Source organism: Camelus dromedarius, chromosome 7 (genome assembly GCF_036321535.1).
Source record: "Camelus dromedarius isolate mCamDro1 chromosome 7, mCamDro1.pat, whole genome shotgun sequence".
NCBI classification, from domain to species: domain Eukaryota; kingdom Metazoa; phylum Chordata; class Mammalia; order Artiodactyla; family Camelidae; genus Camelus; species Camelus dromedarius.
In genome coordinates, this window is record NC_087442.1 from 50782085 (window position 1) to 50797790 (window position 15706).

At 35.9% G+C, this 15706-nt stretch overlaps 1 long non-coding RNA gene across 2 annotated transcripts in view; it reads right to left on the bottom strand.

Annotated features, from left to right (window-relative positions):
- Nucleotides 1-15706, bottom strand: part of LOC135321688 (uncharacterized) — a 372256-nt gene that overhangs the window by 184709 nt on the left and 171841 nt on the right. For both annotated transcript variants that reach the window (XR_010381662.1, XR_010381663.1), the window contains exon 2: nucleotides 4299-4402. This is a non-coding gene — a long non-coding RNA (uncharacterized LOC135321688). The remainder of the gene's footprint in view (nucleotides 1-4298; nucleotides 4403-15706) is intronic.

A 15706-nucleotide genomic window follows, 5' to 3' on the forward strand; every position in this document is an offset into this window, starting at 1 on the left:
ACAGAATGAGAGAAAATATCTGCAAATGATGAGCCTGACAAGGGCTTAATTTCCAGACTATATAAATAGCTGCTACAACTTAATAACAACAACAAAAAACCCAATCCAAAAATGAGCACAAGACCCAAACACGCAATTCTCCAATGTTTTCTCTTTTTAGTAAGAAAAACTCTGGTTGATATTTTTTGCTTTTATATCTATTAACCTTATCCAAATTAAAAAGGAAGAATTATTTATCCCCCAATGCAGTAACAGTCCCCATATTTTAAAAATCTCATTTTTATTTGAAATCTTCATAGAAGCATTTAATATAGAGTAATGATAAAGCACTGGATTTCTAATCCTGATTTTGCCTCCTGACAACTGTTGGACAGATGAAGAAGTTTATCTTCATAAAAAACATACTGAATCACAGTCATCAACTCAAGTTTTCTATAAATATGAAAAAATTAGTGCAGTTTCTTCTCTTGGCATTTATGGAATGCTTAATCATGAAAACAGATAAAGTATTCCACAGACTTAACAGCAATCAACAATACCCTTAGTCAATGAAGGACAGAGTGAATAATTTTTTTTTTAATTCTTTCCATATAGTTTCTAAGCAACTGCCACATAATATTCGGGTAAGAACTGGACCTAACAGACATGCTTGAAACAGATTCACTAAAAGTGCTGTTAAATGTGTCTTAAAATACGAATTTGGGTGGTGGGGATCGGGGCACAAAACTATTCATTATAAACTAGCAGCAGTAGAAATCTAAACTGGTCCTCAGAAAGTCCAACAGCCTTCATAGATCTCAGCAAACATCATTAATGGGGCGTCCCAACCTCAGGTGTTCTCTCTTAAACCATACCCTAAAAATCTCTGAAACAAAGTATAATTCACAATGTTCAGATCTTTCAAATCCATTAGATACAAAGAATCCCACATAAATAAAGCTCTCTCAAGTTGTCTGATAAGTACATCAAGCTTTACTCTACTGCTTATAATTACTGCCTAGCCAATCAAATAATTATGATAATACATTTGCTGTCCTCTAGATTTGTTCACATATAGTAAGCATAGGTAGATCTTTGGAATCCAAATATCTTTAATTTAGAATGTACAACTGTGCTGGTCTTAAAAAAAAAAAAGTCAAAAAGAATACATTCCAAGTATACATCATTGCAAGAGGAGGAATTTTCTTTAAGGAATATATTTTGTTCCTAGAAATGAATACATTTTTATAGATAATAAGGTGTGGAGGCTGGTACTGGTAAATAATTGAGAATAAGTCTAAAATTCAACTCTGACCTCTACCCATTTCCAATGTCCTTTTCCCTCAAGGCAACAGCATTTCATATAAAACTTAAAACGCCAGACTTTAGAGTCAAGGAATAAATTTGTGTGTATATGGCAGACATGTAGGGTAATTTAGAAAGTGAATACTTTTGAGCACTGAAAAATATGCCCCAAAGAACTGAATTGCCTATTTTTATACACTAGCAGCATGCGGCATCATTGCTCACAAGAACATCATCAATAGAAGTCAGTGATTCAAAATGAATTAGAGATGACAACTGTGCTATTTGTTTCCACCAGTAAATTCTGAAGTCTGCTGCTTCTTAACAAATTGTTCAAACTATGTAAAAACCTTTTGAGAAAAGGCAGTTTATCATCACACAAGAAGATCAACAAATAGTCTTTGATTATGTTTGAATATGTCACTATTCAAATCAAGGTGCCACTTGCTTAATGTAATTGGAAGAAAATAACATTTCATTATTGTGTCCAGAAGGGGACACAATACTGAAATCCCACACATTTGCATTGGGTTGCTGTTAGAATGCCATAACCTCCCACTTTCATTGGAAACTTTAAAAAATCCTATACAAAGTATTTAGGCACCTATATAACCGTTAAAAAAACAAAAATAAAAAATCTTTAATCAAGAGGACTAACAGAAATTTCTTTTCAGTTCTGGGCTGCACAATTTACAAGAAAAGTAGAGAATTTGAAACAAGTTGAGAGCAGAGCCCTAAGAATGATTAAAAGGTTGAAAAATAGGATCTAATAATAAGGGTAAAAGACATTTAGACAAAGGGAGACAAGTAAGGACTTGGATGAACTTCAAATTATCCGAGATAGTTGAATAGCTGGTTTTTTTTATCTTTCTACCCAAGTCTTCTATCACCCCACTCTAGCTAGAAATAACAGCAATAAGCCCTTTCAGAATTTTCAGCATTTGAATAAAAGAGGGTAAAAAAGTCATTTAAAAAAGACAGACCGTCTAAATACAAAGAACCTTCTGGCTGCTCTAGAAAATATAAATGTCATTGGGAGACTCCCATCATTTATTACCCAAATTTTTTTTTCTCAAGAGTTGTCTCCCTAGAATACTGGACTTTAATGCTTCTCTCTAGAGTCTCTACACAAACAGATAGTAAGTAATTGTCATAATTCATGAAATGTTTGAGGCATCTTTGTTTTCTTACTTAATTGACATAAAACAGATTTAGATCTGTGTTATATCTTGAATATCTATTCAAATGAAAACCCACTGTACCACAACATTTGTGACCTCCATTGCTGACCATAGGACTAGTCTCATTTGTTTCTATTCCCAATTGGCTACACTTTTTATCTTTTGTAAATAAGAAGAAATTCTATGTTGCTATCTATGCTTTATAATTTTGACATCTATTTCTAATTTCTGAAGACACTCTGATATTGTCCTTCCAGAGTATTCCTATAGAGTAAGACTTAAATGAATGTTTAATTATTCAATCACATTACATATGTATTTACAGCATTTAAAAATCCATCTCTCCTACTCAATTTCTGATATTGAGTCTCTTCTTTAAAAATATCTAGTATAGTCATTCTCTAATTGACAACAATTTTCTGACATATGATATGTGAATATTAAATTTATCAACACCCTCTTTCCTTTCACAAACTGATGTTTGACATCTCTTGTATTTGAAAACTTGGTTTGCCCAGAACTCCAGAGAATGGTGTTTGCACCAAGGTTAACTACAAGTCTAAAAGCCACATTTTGTAAAACACACATACACACACATACAAATTCCAAACTGCTTGCCAAATTTCACTGTTAGCTTCCCACAATATTCTAAAAAATATCAGACAAACAGGCGTCAGTATGATGAATGTTGATGATGACTTTATTTTTGTCCTATACACAATGACCCTCTAGAAGCTCTGAGGTCAGTTGGATACGCATAGTCACTGCAGTTAACTAAGTGTTTATAAATAAACGATATCTTTCCTCCATTAACATGTCTTCATCTTGACCTACAAGAGTGGATTGTATGGATAATCTCAGATGACTAATTTGTCTTCTCTTTAACCCACTCCCAGGGAGCAAAAAATTACAGGGAAACACAGAAATACTTTTAATTACACACATATTCAGGCAGAAGGTTGATTTCTGCTGAATTTAAACCCAGCTTTTCTATGAAATTTTATTTTTTGTGATGGAATATAAGGTCCAATAACAAATGACCACAAATACCATATAATTTTTGCTTTACTGATTAGAAGATACTTTCATCTCCTTTTACTTCCATAAAAATCTTATAGCTTAGATATTGCTGTTTACAAACGGGGAAACTGAGACTCAGGGAGGTAAAGTAAATTGCCCAAGTCTCACAGAAAATGATTCACTTTATCTACAGCTCTGGATCCCAGCCCTTGGCCACCATGACTGAGAATGTGCATGTAAATGCACGTGACATGAATCCACACACAAATAGAGATATGCTGAGATCACTTTTTAAATGTGACAAAGAGATTTCTCCAAATTCCAGTTTGCTTTAGATTACTTTTCCAGCTGATAATATTGTTCTGGCCAAAGGTTGGGTTTGTACATTTCAAAACTAAGTGAAATAGTATGTGTATATTTAATTAGAGAGTTCCCTCTATAAAATATGTAAATTAAAGTGTTCTTGTTATGTATCACTTCTTTTAAAAGTGAGACAGTATCTGTATAACTAATTAGAGAGAACATCCATAAATTATATCAGCTAGTAAAAAGAGTTTTTATATACATCATCTGAAAAAAATATAAATACTGCATAAAATAAGTGTGTAATTTTAAAAATAATTTCCTCTTCTATAAGAGTTAATTAACTTTTCATAATTTAAAATTTATTTCAGGCTTATTTTTACCTGTCACACAGTGATATTAACTCCTTACTGAAATATACATTCAATTCTGTATTGGTTAATAAACTCTAAAATTTCAATGGCTACAGTCATATGAAAAGTCTATTTCTCAACTGGAAAACAGTCTGACCTGGGTATTCCTGGCAGGTTGCTTTCCTTCACATGATGATTTAAAGACTCGGGCGACTTCTGTCTTATGACTCTTGCATCTCTTGGGGCCTCATTCTTCATTGCCTAAGTTAGCAGAAAGAGAAGAAAAGCTTAGAGAATATATACCCTTGACCATGGTCTGCTCCTGTTCCACTGGCGGGATCTACTCCCACATCTAATGTAATGTAAAGGGATCCATACTGCCCAGCTCAGCAGCTACTTCCCAAGCAGAACTCCATCCGTTAGAGGACAGTCATATATTTTGGTGGTTAGCTGGCATCTCTACGTTCCCGTGAAAAGACATATAATCTGCCCACCTTTGTTCTACCACACAAAATTAAAAATATTTATTTCATTTTATGTTATATATCTATAGCCAAGAAGACTAGGTAAATACACTAGATTTGGTATATGAACACAATCTGAATTTCACTGTTCATCATATGTGTAAAAAAATGAGAAGCTCATTTGTTCTCCGTCAGAATATGTTTCATTTCTGTAACATGGACTTATGAAGCTTAGCATTTATCGAACCACACCTGACCTGTGCTGAAATAATTTTATAAAACAAAGAAAGATAAACTATATTATAAACCAATTCCAAATGCTTCTTTGTTTCAAAGTATTTTATATCTTACATATACACACATATATCTTAACTTTCTGCATGGGTTCGCATTACTGTTTACCATGTGGAAAGGAGTACTAGACCCAGAGTAACTTTCTCTATCTGTGACCTGGAGGTAATAATAAATGGTGCTCTTTCATTAAATAGGGATAACAAAACATATAACAAAGAGTTCGTAACAATTAACATGGAATGTTAAATGTCATGGACTAATATGTATTAATTCCATTAATATAAAATTATATGTGAACATTTATGAACTTTAAAGTTTCTTACAAATATTAAGTTTTCATTTTCATCACTATACCTGTTATGATAGAGGATCCCACAGTTCATATTACATGTTCAATGACTTGTAATATACATTAGAACCTCAATCTCAAAGGTGGTTTACACAAATGCTAATACTAGGAACTTGAGTAGATTATATTTTTATGAAATTCACACAGAAATTTCTCAGCCGCTAACAGAAGGCTTCTATTAGGATTATTTTACTGCAGACATGTTCTATGAAGCAGAACTGCCAACTGTAAAATATCTGGAAATTGAGAGCCAGAAAGATGGAAACGTTATGCAGAGAAACTCCAGCAATCCTGTCCATGTGGTGAAGGAGCATAGATGGTAGGGGATGTAAGGGGCAAGACAAGGTAGGTTTGTAGTTTTGCTATTAAATCTAGATTCAAAATTTATTCTATGTGTGTTTATCTGTATTTAAATAGATTTTTGCAGACTTTTATTCCATAACATGTTATTTCTTATTTGTGAAATCAAGTTTATGATCTTGACCTCATTTGGCATTTTAGCAGAAGTTTTTACCTTTTTACTATAGTCTCTCATATATTCAAATCATTTCTAGTACTCAAATAACTTATTGTGTGGGGGATAAGGATCAAGAAAGGAAAAACTCTCAAGACAGCTATTAGCTTGTCCACCTGGCACAGACACAGAGAAGAAGCCAATACGTTTATCTGAGTAAGTGGTTGATGTTATGCAGTAAAGACCGCCTACATCAAACGTTTGTCTGACGTAACCATGTAGTGTGCATGTTTGTGTGTGAGCATAGAAGCACATTTAAAATCATATACAATGTGTAACTGGAGAAAGGTCCTTGTTTTCTCGGCTATGTTTTTTTTTTTAACAGTAATGTGCTATGAATTACTACGTCATTGAGATATAAATGTCCCTGTAATTCAATAACCCTACTGTACAAATCTATTTTTAATTGCTCACTAATAAGAAATTTCAAACATTTTCCATTTTTTCTGCTTTTTAAGATCTGTAGCTTAAAAATCTCTCAGTAAATAATGTTTTGCATAGAAAACTGTACTATAACCCGGAGGCCTAGAAGACTAACTATGACTGCATAAACTGAAAAACGCATTCCAGATTTATAACAGGAATTATTCAAATCAATTCTTTCTTTCAAATCTGATGCCATGTCTACCATGTGTGACTACTGCCAATCCAAAAGTAAAAATGAAAACCATTGGTCTTAATAGCATAAGTGAATACCACTCCACCTGAATTTGGGATTTATGGGTTGCTTAAATATGTGATTCGCTATAGCTATCACTCTATGCTACATTAAGGATGAGGATTTCTGGTTTTCATGGCTTTGCAAAAACTAAAGTCTGTTGGTTTTCTTTTTCTTAGCCAGAACACCCTGTGATAAAGTAAAAAGAGACTTGAACTTGGGTTCAGAAGTCATGAGTATTCCATCTCTGTCACTTTCCACATCCTTGGACAAATTACTTCATCACACTAAGCCTTAGCTGACTCATGGAAATAATATTCTTTCCTCATTGAGTTGCTGTAAAGATAAAATGCAATGTTTGTGATGTTTCATTTCTTCTAGGTATTCCATAATGTCGTGGGGTATCCCAAATAGAGTCTGAGTTCATTAGACTGGTCTGGGCGTACTTAGGAAATTGGCAGGGTGGACCCTTCAGAAGCCTTTTTGCACTGGGCTGGGTAACTCCCAGAAGAGTAATCATTCTGATGGAAAAGATAACCCAGAATGATGAGCTTTGTCACTCCATTTCTGCTACACTCTCATCTGGGATGTGTGGAAAGGAAAAAAAATCAAGAGCATCCTTACTAACATCTTAGTCAAGACACTGGAAGAAAAGCAGCAATACCTTAATTCCCATTTAAAGCAAAAATTTGAGCCTCTTTAGTTCTTCAGGGGCTCCAGTATTCCAGTTGTTACAGGGCCCCGAGGGGTCTGGTGGACACTGAGGCACACACAAGGTGCCTGGTTGGGGTTGGGAAGCCGATCTGCTCATCAGCATGTGTCTGGCAATCTGGGGCTGGGGTGGCAGTGGGGGCATTCCCCAAAAAACCAGAGGGACTCTATCCAGATCAGCAAGCAGGGGTAAGGATAAATAGGTCACACCATTTATGTGATTGCTTCTGTTACTACGTGCTGGTCATCCATGGGAAGCACCTCAAAATATAAAAGCTTATTGTCTGTCATAAGATTAGTCAATTTAAATGTTTTTTTATTTACATTTTGTACTCTCAAATATTTTAGTGAAATAGGATGTGAAATTTTTCAAATGATATTGCCACACAGTTTTTCTTTTCTTCTCAAAAACAAAAAAGGATGTGAGAAACCTTGCCAAAACACGTGTTGGACACACCATGAGAGCTTTTTATGAGCAGAAATACCTATTCATTTCATTTGCTAAATCTGATACTATGTCTAAGTTGCTAAGTAATTATGATTGTAATTAAAAACAATTAAATGAACCAACCACAAAAAAACTGTCCAAGGATTTTGAAGGAAGCTTGAAAAAAATGAGTTTGCAAATGTCTATTTTCTGTTTATTTTCTTCTCTTTTGAGGTGGTGTGAACACTTGCAAGCTGAAAATTCTTGATCCTTCCACTTAACTGGTTGTGACACTTAGCAAACTGTTTAACCTCATAAAATTAAATGTTACGGGAGAAAATTAGATAATCTGAGTGTGGCACTTAGTCCAATGACAGCACACTCAGCAGGCAGGCAACAGTCTTTTCTACCTCCCCAATTTCCTGTCCCCCTTTTCTAACGAACATCCATTTCCATTTGAAGTATCTAAAGGGAGTAGAGCAAGATGGTTAAAAAGTCACTGCATGAGCCTGTATTCTGTTTCTGCAGATTATGTAAATTCTCAGGGCCTCGGTTTCCGCATCTATAAAATGAGTATTACAACACCTTCCACCTAGATTTTTCTGGGAATTAAGTGGGTTAATTCATGTGAAGTGCTTACAAGAGTAGCCACTAGAATGCTAGCTCCTTAAGAACATTTCGGCCACTCCTATATCCCCAGTACGCAGAGCAGGACCTGGAGCACAGTGGGGGGCGGAATGAATATTTAAAAAGGTGAATAATTATAGTAACACGCTTGCTTCCTTTTGCCCAACCCAAACTATCCTTTTACAAACTGTGAGACCCATGTGGGTGTATGCAGGGCAGGGATTTGGAAATTGCATCCTGAATGGAAATAAGGAAATTCCTCCATGGCTTCCCCTTACCTGAACTGTATTTTTCATGACCCATGATCACATCCCTCCATAATAAATACATCTGCCCCATCTTGTACTGGGTGCACATCTGTGCAAGATTCTGGAGCACTTATCTATGTGCATCTGTTTCTTCACGCTGCCTTCTGTCCCAGCGCAGAGATTGGAGCCAGCTAAGGAGCAGTTTACCTCCTATAGGATAAGGTGAACACTCGGTAAATACTGCGTGGAGTGAATAATGCACTTTCCAAAGTGCCTTGGAAATGAATTTTTGTATAATCATGAGTTCTCTCTTATAGACAATCCTTACCAATAACAGTTTAACTTCCAGAGTGAGATTGTGTTACGAGAGTGTGGTACACCCTGATGATTTTCTTTGGTGACCTGTGGCATGCTAGCTGATAGAGTTCACCCCATCCAACAGTGTGTTACGATTTTGCAATCCAGCCTCAATGTAATTCAACTGCTTTAAAAGCAAAATATAAAGTCAATATGTTTGTATGATTCAACTTCTGGCTGTGCCATGAAAATCCATGAGACTGTGTGGCCTGAGTTAGATTATTTTTCCGATATACTTTTAAGTGCCTCAACTTCGTACTTAATTTCAAGCAAACTAAACCATATTAAAACGGTCTGAGAAATCCTCCACATGCTTTGCTTTGAGAAGATGGTTATGGTGAGGGTAGAATATGAAGGACATGTGATGTTTTGATGAAGCCAAACCAATGGAAACCCACCAGTTTCAGCATCATAGTGCCCCGCTCCGTTTTCTACCCCCTCTTTTGTGATGAGCCAGCAAGACGTTTATGCTGAGAATCACTGGAAGTGTCAGGCGACGTTTGCTGAATGAAAAAAGCCGGATCAGCAGCCAGGAGGCCGTGCTAGTGGGCCCACTGGGGAGCTCCTTGGAGATTTGCATGTAACGCTCCCCTCCCGCGAGCCAAGCAGGGGAAGACAATTATTTGAGGAAACAACTCCCTGTTTTTAGAGTATTATTGTTACCAAATTGAATTACCTGCTTCCACCACTTTGATCCCTTCCACAGAACAAGATGCCTAAGACTTCGAAGGACAACCATTTTCTCCTTGAAGCTGACCAGATAAAGGAGATTTTACAGTTCCTCATTTTAGCAATCAAAGCGGTCTATTATGAATCAAGCATGAGTCATTCTCTCTATTCCTGTAATGAATTTGTCCAATAGTTAGTAGATGCTTAAGAAGAGCAAATGCAGCAAATTGTCTTATTTGTGGCTGTATGGGTGCATGTGGATTAAAATGCCAGAATCTAAACATTTTTGTTAACTTTCAAGACTGTAAACAAAGCCATCCTTCATTTGAGAGTCACTGATAGTGTGGGACTGACAGTCTTAAAAATACTCCGAAACCTTTTGACATATTCTGCTCTGCCCACCAAAATCATCTTAGAACCATGAACTCAAACTATCAACTGATTGGTACAGAAAAAACAAACTCCAGTTTGTAAATGCTTGATCTACATGAACAGGAGCCTTCCTTCCCCAAACCAAGAGCCTTGAACTTACCTTCTAACTCTGGTTTGTTGCACACCACCAAAGGGTCTAGGGAGAGCGTCACTGCTGCCTGTGCACGCACATGCATGCACACAATCAGGTGGGAAATAACCCAGGGATAATAGACTAAGTGCAGGCTTGATTGAGTCCTCTTATAATAAATGCTCACATCACTTTCAGTTAAAAGATCACATGATAAAAGAAGTCCCTTGCCCTGAGGGGTCATCTAGACTTAGTCCCCAATGCACTGATATGGGAGCCAAGTACTCTTACATTCACAGGGTGACTTCTGTGAATATAATTGGAAGGCTTGATAAAAATATTTGCATAAAATCCACATGTGTGCATATATGTTAATAACATGTACTGATAACCACCTACATTTTAGCATATATTTTACCACCATCTATGAAGTTCCTTAACAATCTTCCATAGTTCAGAATCTCATGCTTTCCTTCTGAAGAATGGAAATACATAATTTTAAAATATCAAGTTTACTTGTTAATGCTTCAACACTTTACCTGAAAACCACTGTTAACTATGATAAAACTTTTTTCCATAATAGCATAGGGCTCAGGAACTGAAGCAAAATAGTAACCATATCATAAAATCTGAAGTAATAATACTATAAGATATCCCATATGTAGCATACATTTTTTAAAGAATGTGGCCAAATAGCTTCTACCTTAAGAGAAAACTGCAATATATGAAAAAGAGGAAATCTAGGTAACATGGTATCTGACCAGAGCCCTACTGATGACGAGGGAGGCTCAAGTTTCACAGCCAGCACGTCAGCTGGCAAAGTACTGCTTGGAACAGTCAGGGTAGGAGGGTGCTTGTGGACAGACAGGTCATGTCACAATGATACAGCATTTAATTAGACAATATTAAGCATTTATATATTTGGACTATTCTCAACTGCATCTCCACAGAGAAATTTCAATCATCGGATTGCCAAGTATTCAACCAACATCTGGAAACTTTACATGATACCTAAGACGCTGGCTACTTGACAAGACTACCTTGCCCAGTGGAGGACTCTCTAATGGGGCTGACTCTTGTGAAAGTATTCCAGTCCCAATGCTAGGATCATGCATGGAAATGGCTCAGCCCGCCTTCTCTTTCCATAGCAACCATGGTTCCCAGAGGACTCCCTGGGCAATCAGTAAAGTGCTCAGACGTATCTCTCACTCTTCAGTATTTCCCAAAATGTCTGTCATGGAATCTTAGTCCTATAAGAGTCCCTGCTGAAGAAGGCAGTGAAATGCAATTTAACCTTTGAAAAGTAATTTTAGGGAACATAGCATACAATGTTCCCTCATATTAGAAATATTGTAATACAAATTAGTAAATTCAAGATCTGTTTATCTATTCTGCATATGACTGTCAGGATCTACAAATTTTGAACAAGATTATACTATACAGCACAGGGAAATATATACAAGATCTTGTGGTAGATCACAGCAAAAAAAAATGTGACAATGAATATGTGTATGTTCATGTATAACTGAAAAATTGTGCTCTACACTGGAATTTGACACAACATTGTAAAATGACTATAACTGAACAAAAAAAATGTTTAAAAAATCTGTTACTTTGTGTCTTAAAAAATATTTTATTACCTAAAATTTTATTTGATTATTAACTAAAAACCTATCAACATCCTGAGGACTAACATTTTACACTTTGGAAAATTCTTCATCATACTCTAGAGTTCATTCACACATTTTCTTCCTCCTACTCCCAGACCCCCATCCCATTAGAAAAGATGCTCAATTCTCCTAACTCTCTCCTCTATCTGAAGTTTCTTCTCCAGAAAGCATTCTTCCCCTCCCTTCCCCAGAGTCAGCATTGAATAATACCTAACCATAAACTTTCCCTTGGGAACTTTCACTATAGGTGACTGTCTTATTCAGAAGTTTAGAAATAGGTTGGCAATGAAGGGTACCATATTAATGAAATGTATTCTGCTTCACTGTTGTGGTTGCAATGATTTCTCTTTATAACAGATTATAGCAAAATACATAGGGCATTTGAATGTAATTTAGCTGCCAACTGAATTACTATTGTTAGGTTTCCCTAACTTTCATTTGATGTGAATTTGTAAGAATAGAAATTAGCAAGCAATTTTATTATTATATGCTTTTCCCAAACTTCTGACTTTTTTGGTCCTGTTCTGACACAACTAACCTTTAAAAAGTCTTGTTCATTCACTGTGGTATAGGACCAGTGGTTCTTATGATTCATATTGGCTCTGCAAACTGTCAGGAAACAAAGTCATTTTCTCTCATGAGTTCTATAATAGTTCTCAGTATCCACCTCCAAAAAAATGAGTTTTTCACTTACATCTAATTGCTTGTGCTCCACAGTCCAGTTCCTTGTTGTGAGTTAATGCACTGCGATTCACTCTGTGACTTTTGCAAAGTTAATCTTCTTGCCCTAGATTTTCTAATGTGAAAAAAAAATGGCAATACTAATACAAAGACCCATTGGGCCACTGACCAGATTAAAGTAGATAATAAATGCAAAGCACTTGGAATATTACCTGGAGTATGGCAGGGGCTTAATTAACATTAGCTGCTGTTATTAGGGTGAAAGGGGTATGGACACTTTACCATCACAAACACCAAGGTCCACCTGCAAATTCTTTCTCTTCCCACCATATTAGAACCTGAATAGCCAGAAGAAGCAAACTGACTCAGAGAGAAAGCAGAGAGTTTGCCTCCTCAGATAATTAGGCTGAGATAACACATTCACAGAAGTCATTTGAATTGGCCATGATACAAGATTTTAAAAAATGCAAATACATATATACTGACAGGAAGGGAATTATTAGTTTCTATAAAGACATGAGTAACTTATCCATGATCTCACTATCAGTAAACATGCCTCTGTAAAGAACAGGGGGGAAAAACACTCACTAAGGAACTTTATTCTCTCCTGTCTCCCTGCTGTCTTTGATAAAATGTCACCTTCTCCCTTAGGCCTTCCCAAATGACTCTGGGTATCACTGCAATATCCCTCCCACCTCCTAACATACCTTATCTCCTACTGATTTGATTTTTTTTCATTGCACTCATCACTTCTGCTACCAACTGAATGTTTCTATCTCCCCATAGGTTGCAACCCTACCCTCTGATACGATGGTATTAGGAGATGGCATCTTTGAAAGGTAATTAGGAATAGATGAGGTCAGGAGGATGGACCCTCATGAATGAGATTAGCACCTTTATAAGAGTCACAGGAGAGCTTGCTGATTCTCTCTGTTTTCAGACTTGAGGATACAAGAAGTCAGCAGTCTGCCACCTAAAAAGAGGCTCTCACCAGAATCTGAGCATGTTGGCAACCTGCACATGAGCTGCCAGCTTCCAGAACTCTTTGAGAAATAAATTCCTGTTGTTTATAAGGCTCCTGGTCTATGGCATTTTTGTTACAGCAGCTCAAGCAGCTGACAACCTTCTTACACACTGTGTAATTTACTCACTCATTCTGTTTAATGTCTGGCTTCTCTTACTTGAATGTTAGCTTCATTGAATAGGGCTTTTTCATATTTTTTTTTTCAAAACTATATCCCTAGCACTTAGATCAATTCTTAGTGCATGTTAGGCTCTAATGAATATTTGATGAATAAAAAAACAAGTCCAGAAGTGGAACAGATACAGGCTTGATTAAGCCAGTAGCTAAAGAATATCAAGATTCAGATCTCTTCCATCTCTCCACTCCGCCATCCTCAGTGTTGGCTTCATTCTCGAGTAAAAAACCTCTTGTTCTTGGTTTCCTAATATGAAAGTAATTATAATATTAATACAAACTCCCATAGGGCTACTAAGTGGACTGAAGGAGGTAGTAGATGGCCCCTTTTAAGAGCTAGGAAACATTCACAGAAGTCTCTCAACAGATTATCCTCAATACCTCATTAAACAGAATTTGATCACTTTAACTAAGTGTTAAGGAGGAAGGAATTTCTTTAAATGTTAGAGAAATCAGGATTTCCCCCTAAAATGGGAGAAGGAATCATGTCTCTCCCTCTAGGGGTAAATACTTGAAGCAATTTTGCATTCCACTGGCAAAGAAGAAAGCCTGGATGGGTAGACAGAGCAAATCACTGTCTACAATATTAGATCTCTGCTTCAATGCACAACTGAAGTGAGCCAGGGTAAGGCTAAAACCTTTTTAAACAATTATAACTAATACTGTCCTTAAATATAAACAAGAAAGGAAAAGTAGACCCACATTCAGATTGAGTGAACTACTTCACATGTGAGCTGATTTAGGAACATTATTCAACAACTAAAAGCAAATAAGGTGAATTTTTATTTGCACCCTACAGTCCAGATGCTAAATATGCTTTCAAAAAGAGTCTGAATGGCAATGACCTAAGTAAATCTCTCTGTAAACTAATTTTAAGAATTTCCACTTAAATTTCACTATGGGTTTAATAGGTTTCTGTTACAAAGATTAGTTGCCTTTTTATTAAACATAAAATCTCCCATTTTTGTTGGCTCTTCAAGTAGCCAAGATAAAAAATAAAGTAAGAGTACTTTTATGGAAGTGAGAAGTAATGTGTTGAAATATTTTATTGATTTAGATTCAGTTTGGTAATCTCTGGCTTGTTTTTAGTTGGATAGCAGATGTGAAAAAAATGAGGCATATAAAAATGTTGTCTAGGAAATAAAACAGCACAATTGAGTGTCTGCTCAAATATGCAAGTAAGAAATTAAATTTGGGTCTTGAATAGCTGAACTTTTTATGTAAAGAAATGGTTCATTTTAAATAATACAGCTTAACTGTGAAACTTTCAATATCTAGTAATGATTATTTACTTTCCTAACCTCCATCTGCTATTTGATTTTTATGTATTTTATCTTATTATTGACAGTCACACAAAAAAGAAAAATAGTCACCACAAAAATGGTAGAAATGAAATTAGGCCATTTTGCTAAAATTTAATGTTTCTGATTCATCTCCCACATAAGCTAGAGTGAAACTGATGAATGACTATGAATTTAACTCTTTAACTTCCATAGGGAATTGAGAGTTACATCAAAAATATCTCTTAAGGAAATATTGAGCACTGTCCCAGAAAAATTTGGCCAGACATACACCTGACCAGAGTCTATGAGTAATAGGTATTCCATAGGAAAGGGTATCCTAACATTTTATTTGGAATACATCAATATTAATTGTTGTTGATGCATTTAATTGCCAAACTGCAATTAGGCCTTCTCTGATAACACCACTTCCTGGTACTTCAACACTCTTCCACATCGTCCCCTGAATGTCATTCCTTTGTCTATTTGCCTTTTTCCATGGCACCTATCACCTTATGCACTACATAATTTACTAATTTATTCTATTCATTTATTAGAAGTCAAAGCTGGAATTAGGTAGGTGGTTCACCTTTGTTACAAAGCTCTAAAGATAATATAAATTTAGCAAGCAAAATAATTAAGCAGCAGGGATTAAAAAATATTTCCAACATACTAAACCGGCCAAATTTTGTAACACCAAGTCAGTAACACTTATGTTTTAAGTTATCCATATTGTGATTTAGGCAACAGGCCCTGCAGACAAATCTGAGAGTAACAAATTTCTACATTGTACACCATGTTCCTGAGGATTTCCTGCATGAAACACTGGTTGTGTCTATTCATTGACCTACATAATGAGGAAATACAGAAGACAGAGAAAAAAAATTGATCAAAACATGCAGAAGGCCAAGATTTA